Consider the following 13,426-nt stretch of genomic DNA (forward strand, 5'->3'; position numbering starts at 1 on the left):
AATTCTTCTTTTATCGTTTAACAAGAATGATGTCAACTTGATATTTAATCTTTCGTGTGAAAATTTGTGGATGATAATCTTTTTGAATTCTTAGAATTCTAGCCATTTGCTTGTGTGTACCTCTCCTATATTATTATCTAAAGAAAAAATGAACTATAGCATACCTACATTAAAAACTCGCAAACCAGTCAATTATTTGTGACAATGAATTGGGGGAAACACACCAATTTCCTTTAGAGATAGAATTGTCAAATTTTCATTAAATAAATAAATAAATAACAATAAATAATTTCAGGGATGTTCAATGCTCATGGATAGGCAGTGCCAAAATGATTTTTAAAAGATAGCAGTAGGTAATGTAAAATGGTGGTGCAATACCAGTCAATTTACCAGAGACAGAGAAAATTATAAGAAAAATTCATGATAGGAATATGAGGAAGTCCTAGAATATCAAGGAAAGTAATGAGCAAAATATGTCACAAAGGATCAGACATCACTGAAATGACTGAACAACAACTTCTGTTATTACACAGTAGAATGACAGAGTTTAGATGGCCCAAAGTTGAGGTTTTCCTGTGATAGAAATCAGGAGTAGATTATTTAAAACTGCTCAGGTAGTTCATAGATCTAATGTTTCCCCTCAAATATGAGATAAAAGTTTAGTATAGAGGTACTTAGTGTTCATATCTCTTGGAGGGGTGTCAGCTACTTAATTCAGTTACATCCTTCTTGCCTTCTTAAATACAGTTCATTGAATAAACAGAAAAGGCAACACTACTTTCCATGAGACATAAAGTAGTCAGTCAATGAACATTTATGAAGTACCTACTATGTGCCAGTCACTGTGCTAAGGTCAATCAATCAATCACTCATGGCACGACCTATTTTATGCTAGACACTGGCAAGGCACTGTGGTTATAAACACATAAAATTAAACATTCCAGCCCTTATAGCTTTAATTTTCTGCTAATGGAGACAATAGGTCAAGGGAAATGTCTTCAGATGCAAAATAAAAATTCCACAACTTAGAAAGTGTCTGAGGTTTTGCTTATGAATTATAAATTGCTAATGAAGAAGCCAGCACAGGAATTGCTTTAAATATACTGTACTTCTTATCTCTATCCTTAGCCACACATGTGTAAAGACACTGATAGGAGTCTGGGATATAAAACTGGCTGAATTGAGACTGATAAGAATAAGTCAAAGAAGAATCCTTGGCTAAGGGAGATGACTGGATTCAGGAAATATCATCAAAGGGGAGAGGGAACCCTCTTCCACCTCCTGCCTTGGGGTGGCAAACCAGAGTGGAGGCTTGGCTTGGAAGGAATTAAAGAGGAGAGGCTTCTCCTAAAACTAGAAAAAAGGGGAATTGCACTAGGGAAAAGGATAAAGGAACACTAAATGAAAAGAGTATCATAATGATCCAGCTGAAGAAAGTACAGCCAGGACTTTCTTACCCAGTGTCTGAAGAGGGTGAAAGGCTGCAGTTGCCCACTTATGAGAAAGTCCAGAGAGTCCAGATGATTGGCCCCTCCAGTAGATGAATCTTGGACATCTCAAACTGGATCACCAGTAGACATCTTAAACTCCTTATGTCCAAAACATAACTCATTATCAGTCCCCATAAACTCTCCCCTCCAACTCCTACTTTCCCTATTACTACAGAGGGTAACAGAATCATCCTAGTCTCTCAGGCTTGCAACCTGAAAATCATCCTGGATTCCTCACTTTCTCTCACCCCATGTCATATCCAAACTGTTGCCCAGGCTTTTTGATTTCTCCTTTGACGCATATCTCAAATAAGATCCCTTTCTCCACTGACATTGTCACCACTGTAGTGTACCCGTTATGCCTGGATTACTGCAATGGCTAGATGTTTGGTGCGCCTGCTCATCTTTACCCATTATAATCTATCTTCTTTTCAGTCATAAAAGTTATTTTCCTAAAATGCAGGTCTAATCATATCACTCTATATAATAAATTCCATGAGCTTTCTATTGCTTCCAGGAGCAAATACAAAATGCTTTCTTTGGCATTCAAAGCCCTTTATAACCTAGTTCACTCCTACCTTTCCAGTTTTCTTGCATCTTACTTTCCAACTAATAATTTACCATCCAGTTACACTGCTCTTCTCTATGTTCCATGAAGAAGACACTCCCATCTCTTAGCTCTGGACATTCCTCATGCCTGGAAAGCCCTTCCTTATCTGCTCTCTGCTACTTAATTCCCTGGCTTCCTTTGAGTCCTATCTATAATTCCACTTTCTATAGCAAGTCTTGCCCAATGCTTCTTTATTTTAGTGTCTTCCCTTTTGTAATTACTTCCTATTTATTCTATATGTAGCTATACACACACACACACACAAACACATGGTGTCAGTGATTGTATTTGCCTCTTTTTGTATCCCTAGCAATTAGCAAAATGTCTGGCACATAGCAAGTGCTTAATAAATTTTGATTGGTTAAGTGATTAAGAAAAGTTCAATGGGTAATCAGTCTTCTTGGCCCATCCTGACAGCAGTCCAGTAACCAACTGACTTGATAAGCTAAGCTCAGAAATATCCAAGTTTAGTGGCCAAATGTGGTTTAAAGGGGCAACAGATTGACCTGCCTAGTGGATACACTGTGCCCCTTTGAGGGGGAAATTCAGATAAGTCACCTGCTCAGATTAGATGCTATAACCTACAAGGAGATAAGCCACATGAGTAGAAGAGTGACTTTTCCATCACTGATACCATGGTTTATAATGGATTTTGAGAAAATTCTCTGGAGAAATAAAAGCTAATGGGGGTATATAATTACTGGTTTATGAGTTGCCTTGGCCATGTATCTTCCCCACATATACGTGTTATGTCACTATGCTTTAAGTTGTTTTCTATTCTTATCGCTCTCCTCCATGGTCTCATTGTGTACTGGTGGATGCCAGAGAGTATTACTAGTTTTGGGGAAAAAGACTTTGTGACTATTACTCTTCCTATGCCATTCAAGGAAATATTTTTTCTAAAGAACTGACTTTATCAGCTAAATATGGGGAAGCATACTTGTTGGGACTTATGAATTAATGTTAGGAATATGCATTCACAGAGTCATCCTCTAGAACCTTTATGCCTATCAGATTCCCTTGTGTGGAGCCAACCTGCAAGTTGCAGTAAGGGTTCCAAAGATGTACTCCAAAGGGGATCTAAACATCTAACCATCCATCCATCCACCCATCCATCCATTGATCTATACACACAACTATCATACATTGACTGTAATCTAATAATATAACCATGTAAAACATGTGTATTTAAATAGCATATGCATTACATTAGGTCATCTTCTATACAACAATAATACAAGATACCCAAGTGGTAGAACACCTGAACAGACACTTAGGGACCCCTTTGGGCATTTAGTTCACATTTTAACATTAACTTTTCTGTTCAGGGGAGGGTCTACTACACTTTTCTCCCCATTGTAGGTTCTATTATGTAGGTCTCATATTAATACTGCTTTGTACCTCAATGTGTTATTAGTTCTACCCTTAGAATTCCATTTTATTTCATAATTCATGTGCTGGATGGTTTTGACCTTTTAAACCATGTTAATAAATGCCATAGTGGCCTTTGACCTCATCATCTCTAAAATGACACTTTGGAGAGCTCTATTAAGAGGTCTAAGACTGAGAAAGAACTTTTTGCTGTAACTAGATCCAGAGAAAGACAGTAAAGTGAGGGTGATACCAAGTTATGGCCTAGAGGAGCCAGCAGCATGTTGGAGAGATGCAGATGTATAAGCAGCATGTACTGAGGTGTTGCCAAATAATAAATCAAATGATAATTAAATATAGTGTGAAGGCAACTAGAAAAGGGAACTGGAGCAAATCAGATATTTTAGTTTATATTACCTTTGGGGTACTTTGTGTGTTTTAGATAACAGAATCTGTCAGAATATAATTTATTCTCCTAGTTGTCAGAGGCAGCTGGTAAAACAATGGTCGTCCCTGGTCTTAGGAACATGTGAATTAAAATATGGTCTTAGACACTTACTAGCTATGTCATCCTGGGCAAATCATTTAACCACTGTATACCACAGTTTCCTCAACTGTAATATAGGGATAATACTTACATCTACCTTCCAGAATTGTGGGAATGAAATGGAGTGATATTTGTAAAGCACTTTGCACACTGCTGGGTACATAGTAGGCACTTGAGAAATTCTGGTTTCCTTCCTTACAAAGGAAAGAGATAAATAATAGCAATGGCCATGGCCCTCATATTCAGTTTATTATCTTGACAATTTGGATCAAGACAATTAGTGAGGGGAAAAAATGGCAAAAATAATATAGGCACACTGAAATAGAGCATGTTGAAGCAGGGAGAATGTAATACAAAATTCACTCATTGTAATGAAGAGAAACAAAGCAGATTCTATTTATTGAAACATATGACCATTTTTTCTTGTATTTTCTTGAATAGAGATAATTTTTGGTAATTTTGGAGAACAATTTTACTTGTACTTAAACTGACTGTCAAAGTTCAAGGCATCTCTAAATCTGCACAACAACATTGTGGTAAAATTTAATGTTGCATTTGTCAATGATATAAGTTACCTCATACATATAAAGCATTGTGCTAGATGATGTAAGAGATCTGAAATAAAATTACACAAAGGCCTTGTGTAAAACAGCTTACAACTTAATTGAGAAGGTAAAATATATACATATATACATATACATATATATACATATACATATACATACATATATACACATACACACACACACACACACACATATATATATATATATAAACACCACCACCAATATAAGACAGCACATCGATGCCAAATGAAATGTGCAGGGATTCACAAGATTTAGAAGTTCAAATATCTTCTAGGTATAGGGTTTGTAAAGGAATGTATCATAGCATAGATGCAATTAGAGAGGGCCTTAGAAAATGAGAAGGATTCAGGAAATTGAAGGATAGTTGGGGTGTCATCCTTTATAGAAAGGGTACAAACTATAAGCAAGGCCATCGAGAAAGCTCCAGCCTCTGACTTTGCACAAATGGGACTACAAATGAACAGATTATTTAGTGAAGAGGAGGATCTCCCCAAATCTGCCACCATGTCACACTGTAGTCCAAAGGCACTGAAGATGCAGTCATTGTCATGGACTTCAAAATCAAAATAAGAGGTAGAGTCTTCTTACCCCAAAAGTGAGGGAAATTACTATATTTAGAGTCAGAGAACCTAGGTTCAAATCTCTACCCATAGGACATTGGGCTTCTTGGTATATCCTCTCAGTTTCCTCATCTGTACAATTAGTCAGCTGGATTCTTAGCTCTGTTATAACTCTAGATCTATAATTCTAGGATTTGCACTTATCAGAGCACCTAGTACATAATAGTACTTAATAAAGTTTTTCTTTTGATGGAAAGATTGATTCCAAGATTATTTGCTCATCTAAAAGATATCTCTTTAAGAATCACATAAAACTTGGAAGTATGGTATGGAATAAACCAACTAGATATTCAAATCTGAAAATAAGACCCCATCACTATGGAAAGCACCTGTACTTTGTGGATGGAAGGTTTGTCTTAGAGTCAAGCAGACATTGGTTCAAATCTTGCATTTCACATTTCTCAGTGCCCCTCCAGGTAATGCAACCATACTAAAAGTAACAGATAAGTCGAAGATCCCCATTGGTGAAGGAAGATTCTCATTTAGAACAAAAGAAGCTTGACCTCTGATAGAAAATCTTCTTTCACAGAATATTTCCCAGTACTATAATGTTTTCTAGTACATCACACTGGGATGTGTCTGTGTTGAAGTCACAGCCGGTGACTTTTACCTTCATGATCAGCTTCTTTAGATAACAGCTTAAATCCCTCTTATAGGATCAATATCTATCTGGATTCTCCCTCCCTTAAAAGGATTTAGTTTTCCTCGAAAGATGAAAAAGATGTCTACTGACCTAATTGGTTTTTACTTTTTTTGAGACAGCTTCCTAGTCACCCAAGGGCATAAAAATTCCCACAGATTTGAGTTGGGTACTCTCTTACGTGATGGATTTTTGAAGATCACAAGAGTCACTACACTCTACCCTGCTGACCAAAGTCTTTCCATATGGAGATGAGTGTGGCCAAGTTTATAGACAGTAAGCATGAATGTATCCTTGTTGCATATCCTTGCTATGTTAGGGCTAAGCAATCCTCCTTTGGGTAAACACTCATTGACTTCCAAGTGCCTCATTTGAACACAAATTAACCCTCAACTAACAGAGTTATAGTCAGGCCCTCCCCTTAAAAGCCCTATTCATTGCTAGTCTGACGTTGGCTACATTATACTCTAACCTTGCTCTGAATGTGCAGCTGTCTCCCTTCCTAGTTCTCAAAAGACATGGAAGCAATAAAATACAAAATACATTCTAGGGACAGAAAACAACATATATAAAGTCTTACTGCAATATAGAATTCCTGATGGGAAGTAGTAGGCAATAAGACTGTGCAATGATTATATTCCCTATGTTACATTAACATCAAGGTAAATTCTCATTTCCTCTTTTTTTATCCTGCTGTTTCTGCACAAATGAACTAGAGGTTCCATGCAGAAGCTGGCTATTTGCATTGTTATATTCTGTATAAATCTAATGGGCAGCTAGGTGGTGCAGAGGATAGAATGCCAGGCTGGGAGTCAGGAAGACCTGAGTTAAAATTTGGCCTCAGATATTTACTGGCCATGTGACCCTGACCAAGTCACTTAACCCTGTTTGCCTCAGTTTCCTCATCTGTAAAATGAGCTGGTTAAAGAAATGGCAAATCACTCCAGCAACTTTGCCAAGAAATCCCCAAATGGCCTCACTAAAAGTTTTTCAAGACTGAAATGAGTGAACAACAACAGTATACATCTAAAGAAAAAATATGTAAACCCATGTTTTAAGATGGGTCCTGACACAGGACTATGGTGCTATCTTTGCTTGAGGGAAATAAACTCTAACAGATCACTGTGTGGAAAAAAGTGAGTCCCTACATGTTCATAGTATATGAGAAATTAATAAAGCTAACCATGTTACCTGTTATGTGACTAATTGGGCAATTTAAACTCCCTAAATTTGGGGGCAGCATAGTCTAGAGTTAGGAGACCTGTGTTTAAATCATCCCTCTGCTACTTATTATTGATGTCCCATTGGGCAAGTCACTTAATCTCTCTGTGCCTTGGTTTCTCCTTCTATAACATGAGATGGTTAGACTAGTTGACACTCCTTCCAACTCTATATTTACTGTATCAACTGATGAATGTATAAATACATGGCAGTTTTTTCTACAGGCCAGCTCAACATCCACATGGTATTAATCACTTTTCTAATTAATATTAATGCTCTGGATCTGCCTTCAAAAGTCCAGATCTTCCTTCAAAGTTCCTCTGGTCCATTCCAAGCTGAGTCTTGGGCATTAAAGTCATGGACGGCTAAGGCACATGTGAAAATTGAAAAGTTAACATCAACCAGTAAAGGAATTTGTATTCTAGAGAATTATCATCATAGAAATGGAAATTATCAAATACTTCTTTTCCATATATAGCCCACAACCTACTTCTATGAAGTTTCCCATAAGCTTTCAGAAGTGTAAAAGAAGGAAATACTACTAAAATGCACCATTGTTGAAGAGCTCACTCATGTTACATACTAGGATCTCATCTTAAGATACTTATCTATAGGACTGTGCTAGGCCTATGTTGAGAACAGCGGGCTTGATGTGGAAAGTATTCTACTTGAAACTGGTCATTGAACATTATAATTTTTCCAAAACGATTTCATTTTTAAGCCTAAACTCCAAATACCAGAATGAACATTTCTTTCCAGGTTTTATGATATAGGCCCATTGTTGCCAAATACATTTCTTCCAAGGTCAAAGCTCTCCTTTTCACACTTGCAGAATGAGGTGCTTTGATTCCACCTTATGAAGACGACTCTATTAGTAACTTTTAAAGTTGATGCTAGTCATCCATTTAGTACCTACTGTCAAAATAAGACCCTCCCTATTTGACAAAAACTACTGGCAAAACTGATATGTTTGGCAGAAAATGTTTAGATCAGCAAGCACTTAACATATTTCCACAATATATCACAAATAGATTCTCAACCTGCTAAAAAAATTACACCCACACAATGGGGTGAGATCAAAAGCATGAAAGGAGGTGAGTTTCACAGTTATAAGAATTCTAAACCAAAGGATAGAGGTGTTTATAAAAGATAACATCTTAAATTTCATATAAAATTAAAATGCATTTGCAGAAATAAAGCCAGAGAAACTAGATAGGGAAAATAGTTTGATCAAATAATTGAGAATAAAATCTGTTATAGGAAATAGATACAAAAATATAAGACTAAGAAGCATTTTTAGCTGTGTTCAAAAAATTAACAAATGACCTTCAGATTTAAGAAATGCAATTAACAAATGAAATATTACAGCAATCACTAAGAGAAATGGACATTGTAACAACACTGGTTTCACTTCACTTTAAATTGGACTCTTAATTCATACCAGTGGTTAAATGGTCTACCCATTCCAACAATTTGGAACTTTAAAAAAAAAAAAGTCACTAAACTATTTGAATCCTTTGACCTAGCTGTCCATGTGCTATAAGGCATATAACAAAATGAGGTTAAAGAGAGATTGAGAACCCCATGTTACTAATAGCACTTTTTAGTGAAGAAACAACAAATTTGAGTTATTCAGAGAAACTGGGGAAGATTTGTATAAATTTACATAGAATGAAGAAAGCAGATTTAAGAGGTATTTCATGACAAGAAAACACAAAAACTAAAAATTCAGGTTAAGGTAAACAACCAGAAGACCGATGATGAAATATGTCTGTTTGTTCTTTTAGCCAAAGGTTGAAGGGGTTTTGGGGGGTGGGGTGGGATAGTGTGTCAGCTTCACTTCATTGTTTTTATTACGAAGAGGGGTGGGGTCAGAAATATATGTATAAATTCTGTTTTTAAAAAAGCAATAAATCAAAATACATCCAAAAATTAATATTAATGCTCAAGGATACTACACATGCATGACCTTACCTCTAAAAATACTAGAGTTTTTGGTGCAAGTGTTCTGGTCCATTACAGCCTACCCCTAAGAGTTTTCCATTCAAAGATTAGTACAATAACTAATATCACCTCTAAATTTAACCTCATTCTTTCATAGTTTACATTGGAGACAAAATAATTAATCTACTTAAAATAGAAATAGCCATCTGTTAATGGGCTATAAAACTAACTATAGACTATTAGATTTGGAAAGAAACAAACAACTCAGTAAACATTTCGTCCAACCCAAACATGAGAAGGAATTCTTTCCTCTATATCAGACATGGTAAGTGGCCATCTAGTCTTTGCTTAAAGACTACTGATAAGGAAGAATAAATCACCTTTTAACATAATTCATTCTCCTTCTGGGTTTTTAAAATTGCTGGGAATTTTTCACCTTTCCTCAAATATAAATTTACCTCTTTGTTTTGTCCCCTCATTTTTCCTAGTTCAGCTACCTGCGACCAAGAAGAGGAAGCTTAAGCCCTCCTCCATATGATCCCCTTCAAATGCTAGAAGGTAGTTGTGATATTCCCTATAAATAGTCTCTTCTTTAGGCCAGGACTTTTTAAATTTTTTGCACTAACGACTCCCTTTCACCTGAGAAATTTTAACATGACCCTGCGTAAATAGTTATATAAAATAGTTATGCATAACCTTTTACACTTGCCAAAATTTTTGTGACTTCCACATTCAGTTACACGATCCCATATAGGGTTGTGACCCACAGTTTAGGAAGCTTTGTTATACACTAAACATACATTGTTACTTCATACAATCCTCATATGAGATAAATTCAAGGCCCTTCATGAACCTGATTATGCTCCTTTCTCTTGTCACTCTCCAGCTAATCAATATATATATACATATACATATACATATATATATATACATATATATATATATATATATATACACACACACACACACACACACACACACACACACACACACACACACACACACATATATATATATATATATATATTTTAGTGAGGCAATTGGGGTTAAGTGACTTGCCCAGGGTCACACAGCTAGTAAGTGTTAAGTGTCTGAGGCCAGATTTGAACTCAGGTACTCCTGACTCCAGGGCTAGTGCTCTATCCACTGAACCACCTAGCTGCCCCCAAATCAATATTCTTTATAAAGTGTACTGTAGAGTCATAAAAATATATTGCTGATGTGGTCTTACCAGGGCAAGATACAATAGGACTATCACTACATTGTTCAAGATATGTTTCTCTCAGTCAACTAGGTGTCACAGTGCATAGTGTTGAACATGAAATCAGGAAGACCCAACTTCAAATCCTATCCTAGACATTTATGTGCTATGTCACCTTGGGTAAATCACTTACTCTCCTTTATTCTTCATTTCATCATCTGCAAAACAGGGATAATAATACCTAACTCAAATGATTGTTATAAATATTAATTAAGATAACATGTGAAAAGTGCTTAGAAAACTTAAAGCGATATATGAATGTTAATTAGTGGTAGTCATCAACTGCTTTTTTCCCATAAAAGTATTTTATTATTTTCCAGCTACATGTAGAGATAGTTTGCAACATTTGTTTTTATGAGATTTCTAGTTTCAATTTTTTCTCACTCCCTTCCCTCCCTTCCCCCTCCCCAAAATAGCTAGTGATCAAATACAGGTTATATATGTACAATCACATTAAACATATTTCTGCATTAGTCATGCTGTGCAAGAAGAATCAGAGCAAAAAGGAAAAACCTCAGAACAAAAAAACCCACAGATATTATTGTTTAATCTGCATCTAGATTCCATAGTTCTTTTTTCCTGGATTTGGAGAGCATTTTCCATCATGAGTCCTTTGGAACTATCTTGGACCATTGTATTGCTCAGAAGAGTCGTCTTTTTTATAGAAATGTTTAGAATTTTTTCCAAATAACATGTGAAAGGAAATGCTGACCAATTATTTTAAAACTTTGTGTTCCAACTTCTCTTCCTCCCTTCCTCCTCAGCCCACCCCTCAAAAACTAAAGCAGTTCAAAATAAGCTATACATGAGTATTCATGTAAAACATACCCACATTAGCCAGGTTGTGAAAGAAAACAGACAAAAACAAAACTTCAATTTAAGGAACTATCAAAAAAATGCTTCAATATGTTTTCAGTTACCAACAGTTCTTTCTCTGTAGATGGATTGCAATTTTTATAAGTCTTTCAGAGTTATTTTGGATCTTTACATTGCTGAAAATAACCATCATTCACAGCAGACTATCTTATACTATTGCTGTTATTTTGTATACAGTACCTTTCAGTCTGTATCAGTTCATGTAGGTCTTTCCAGGTTTTTCTGATAGCATCCTGCTCATAAAATTTTTTTTTGTTTCAGATAAAGTAACAAAAATAATTATGTTTCAGTCTTTATTCAAATACCATCAGTTCTCTCTCTGTAGATGGATTGCATTTTCATAAGACTTTTGGAGTTGTCTTGGATCTTTGCATTGCTGAAAATAATGGGCCCATTTACAGCAGAACATCTCAAAATATTAATTATTTTGTATACAGTAGATTTCCCTTTGCACCTATCATTCGGGTCCCTCCAGATCTTTCTGATAGTATCCTGCTTATTATTTATTTATAGTAAACTACATTCATATAGTACTTTAAAGAGAGATTTCCTTACAATGAACACATAAGGTTGATTATTGAAATAACAGTAGTAGATAGCTTTTATATAGTACCTTGAACTTGACGATGAATTTTCTTCACAATAACCCAGCAAAATAAGTACCATATATTTTGCTAACATCATCAATCAAGCACCATCCATCAGTACTCATAATTACCCTCAGTAAGTCCTCATCACTGTCAATCAATCCTCCTTCTTTTAATCCTCATCATCAACCAATCCTCTTCATCAATAAATCCTCATATTCAACCAATCATCATCAGTCCATCCATCATCATCAATCACCATCATCATCAATCACCATCACCATCTTATATTATTCTTGCCTCTACTTCAAAATTTTTTTCCCAATCACTATTGTTAACTGTGTCCCTCTATCCTATTCTCTTCCCATGATATTTACTCTGTTTTATAACTTATTTTACCCTACCCCTCCTCAAATGTTTTGCCTCTGACTGCCTCCTCCCCTGTCCTACCTGCCATTCTTTTATCCCTCCCTCCTTATCCCCTTCCCCTCCTACTTTCCTGCAGGGTTGGATAGATTACTCTATCCAATTGAGTGTGTATGTTATTCCCTCCTTGAGTGAACTCTCATGAGATTAAGATCTTTGAGCCAATTCTGTTGATTGTAAGGCTCATTCATTTCCCAATCTTCCCCTATCTCTCCCCCAACTCCATAGACCCTTTCCTGTTTCTTCCATGTGAGATTTAACTCCATTCTAACTCTCCCTTTTCCCCTGCCCCAGTGCATTCTGTCCCCCCTCCTCAATTTTAACCTAAAGTTATCATCATGGGGCAGCTAGGTGACACAGTGGACAAAGCACCCACCGTGGACCCAGGAGGACCTAAGCCCAAACCTGGCCTCAGAAGCAAGACACTCATCAACCCTGATGTCCCCCCTCTTCATAATCAATTCCTACCTGTGTCTTCTGTTGAAATTTATTCCTATCATCTGCCCTAATCCTCAGAAAGCTCTTATGATATAGGCATATCTTCCTATGTAGGAATATAAAGTTTAACCTTTGAATGTCTCTCATGATTTCTTTTTCCTGTTTACCTTTTTTTGCTTCTCGAGGGTTTTGTATTTGAAATATCAAATCTTCTATTCAGTTCAGGTCGTTTCATCACAAATACCTGAAAGTCCTCTTTTTCATTGAAGTCCCATTTTCCCCCCTGAAACATTGTACTCATTTTGCTGGATAGGTGATTTTTTTTGTTGTAAACCCAACTCCTTTGCCCTCTGGAATATCATATTTCATGCCCTCTGGTCCTTTAATGAAGAAGCTGCTAGATCTTGTGCCATGGCTTGTTACCATGGCTCCACAGAATTTGAATTGTTTCTTTCAGGCTGCTTGCAATATTTTCTCTTTGACCTGGGAGCTCTGGAATTTTTCTATAATATTCCTGGAAGTTTTCCTTTTGGGATCTCTTTCAGTAGGTGATCTGCCGATTCTTTCAATTTCTATTTTAGCTTCTGCTTCTAGAATATCAGGGAAATTTTCCCAACCATATCATGGAAAATGCTGTCTAAACTGGTATTTTGATCATGGTTTTCAGGTAGTCCAATAATTTTCAAATTATCTCTCCTGGATCTATTTTCCAGGCCAGTAGTTTTTCCATGAAGATATTTCACATTGCCCTCTATTTTGTTGTTGTTGTTGTTCCTTCAGATTAACTTTATTGTGTCTTGGTTTCTCA

Source organism: Dromiciops gliroides, chromosome 5 (genome assembly GCF_019393635.1).
Source record: "Dromiciops gliroides isolate mDroGli1 chromosome 5, mDroGli1.pri, whole genome shotgun sequence".
Lineage (NCBI taxonomy): Eukaryota > Metazoa > Chordata > Mammalia > Microbiotheria > Microbiotheriidae > Dromiciops > Dromiciops gliroides.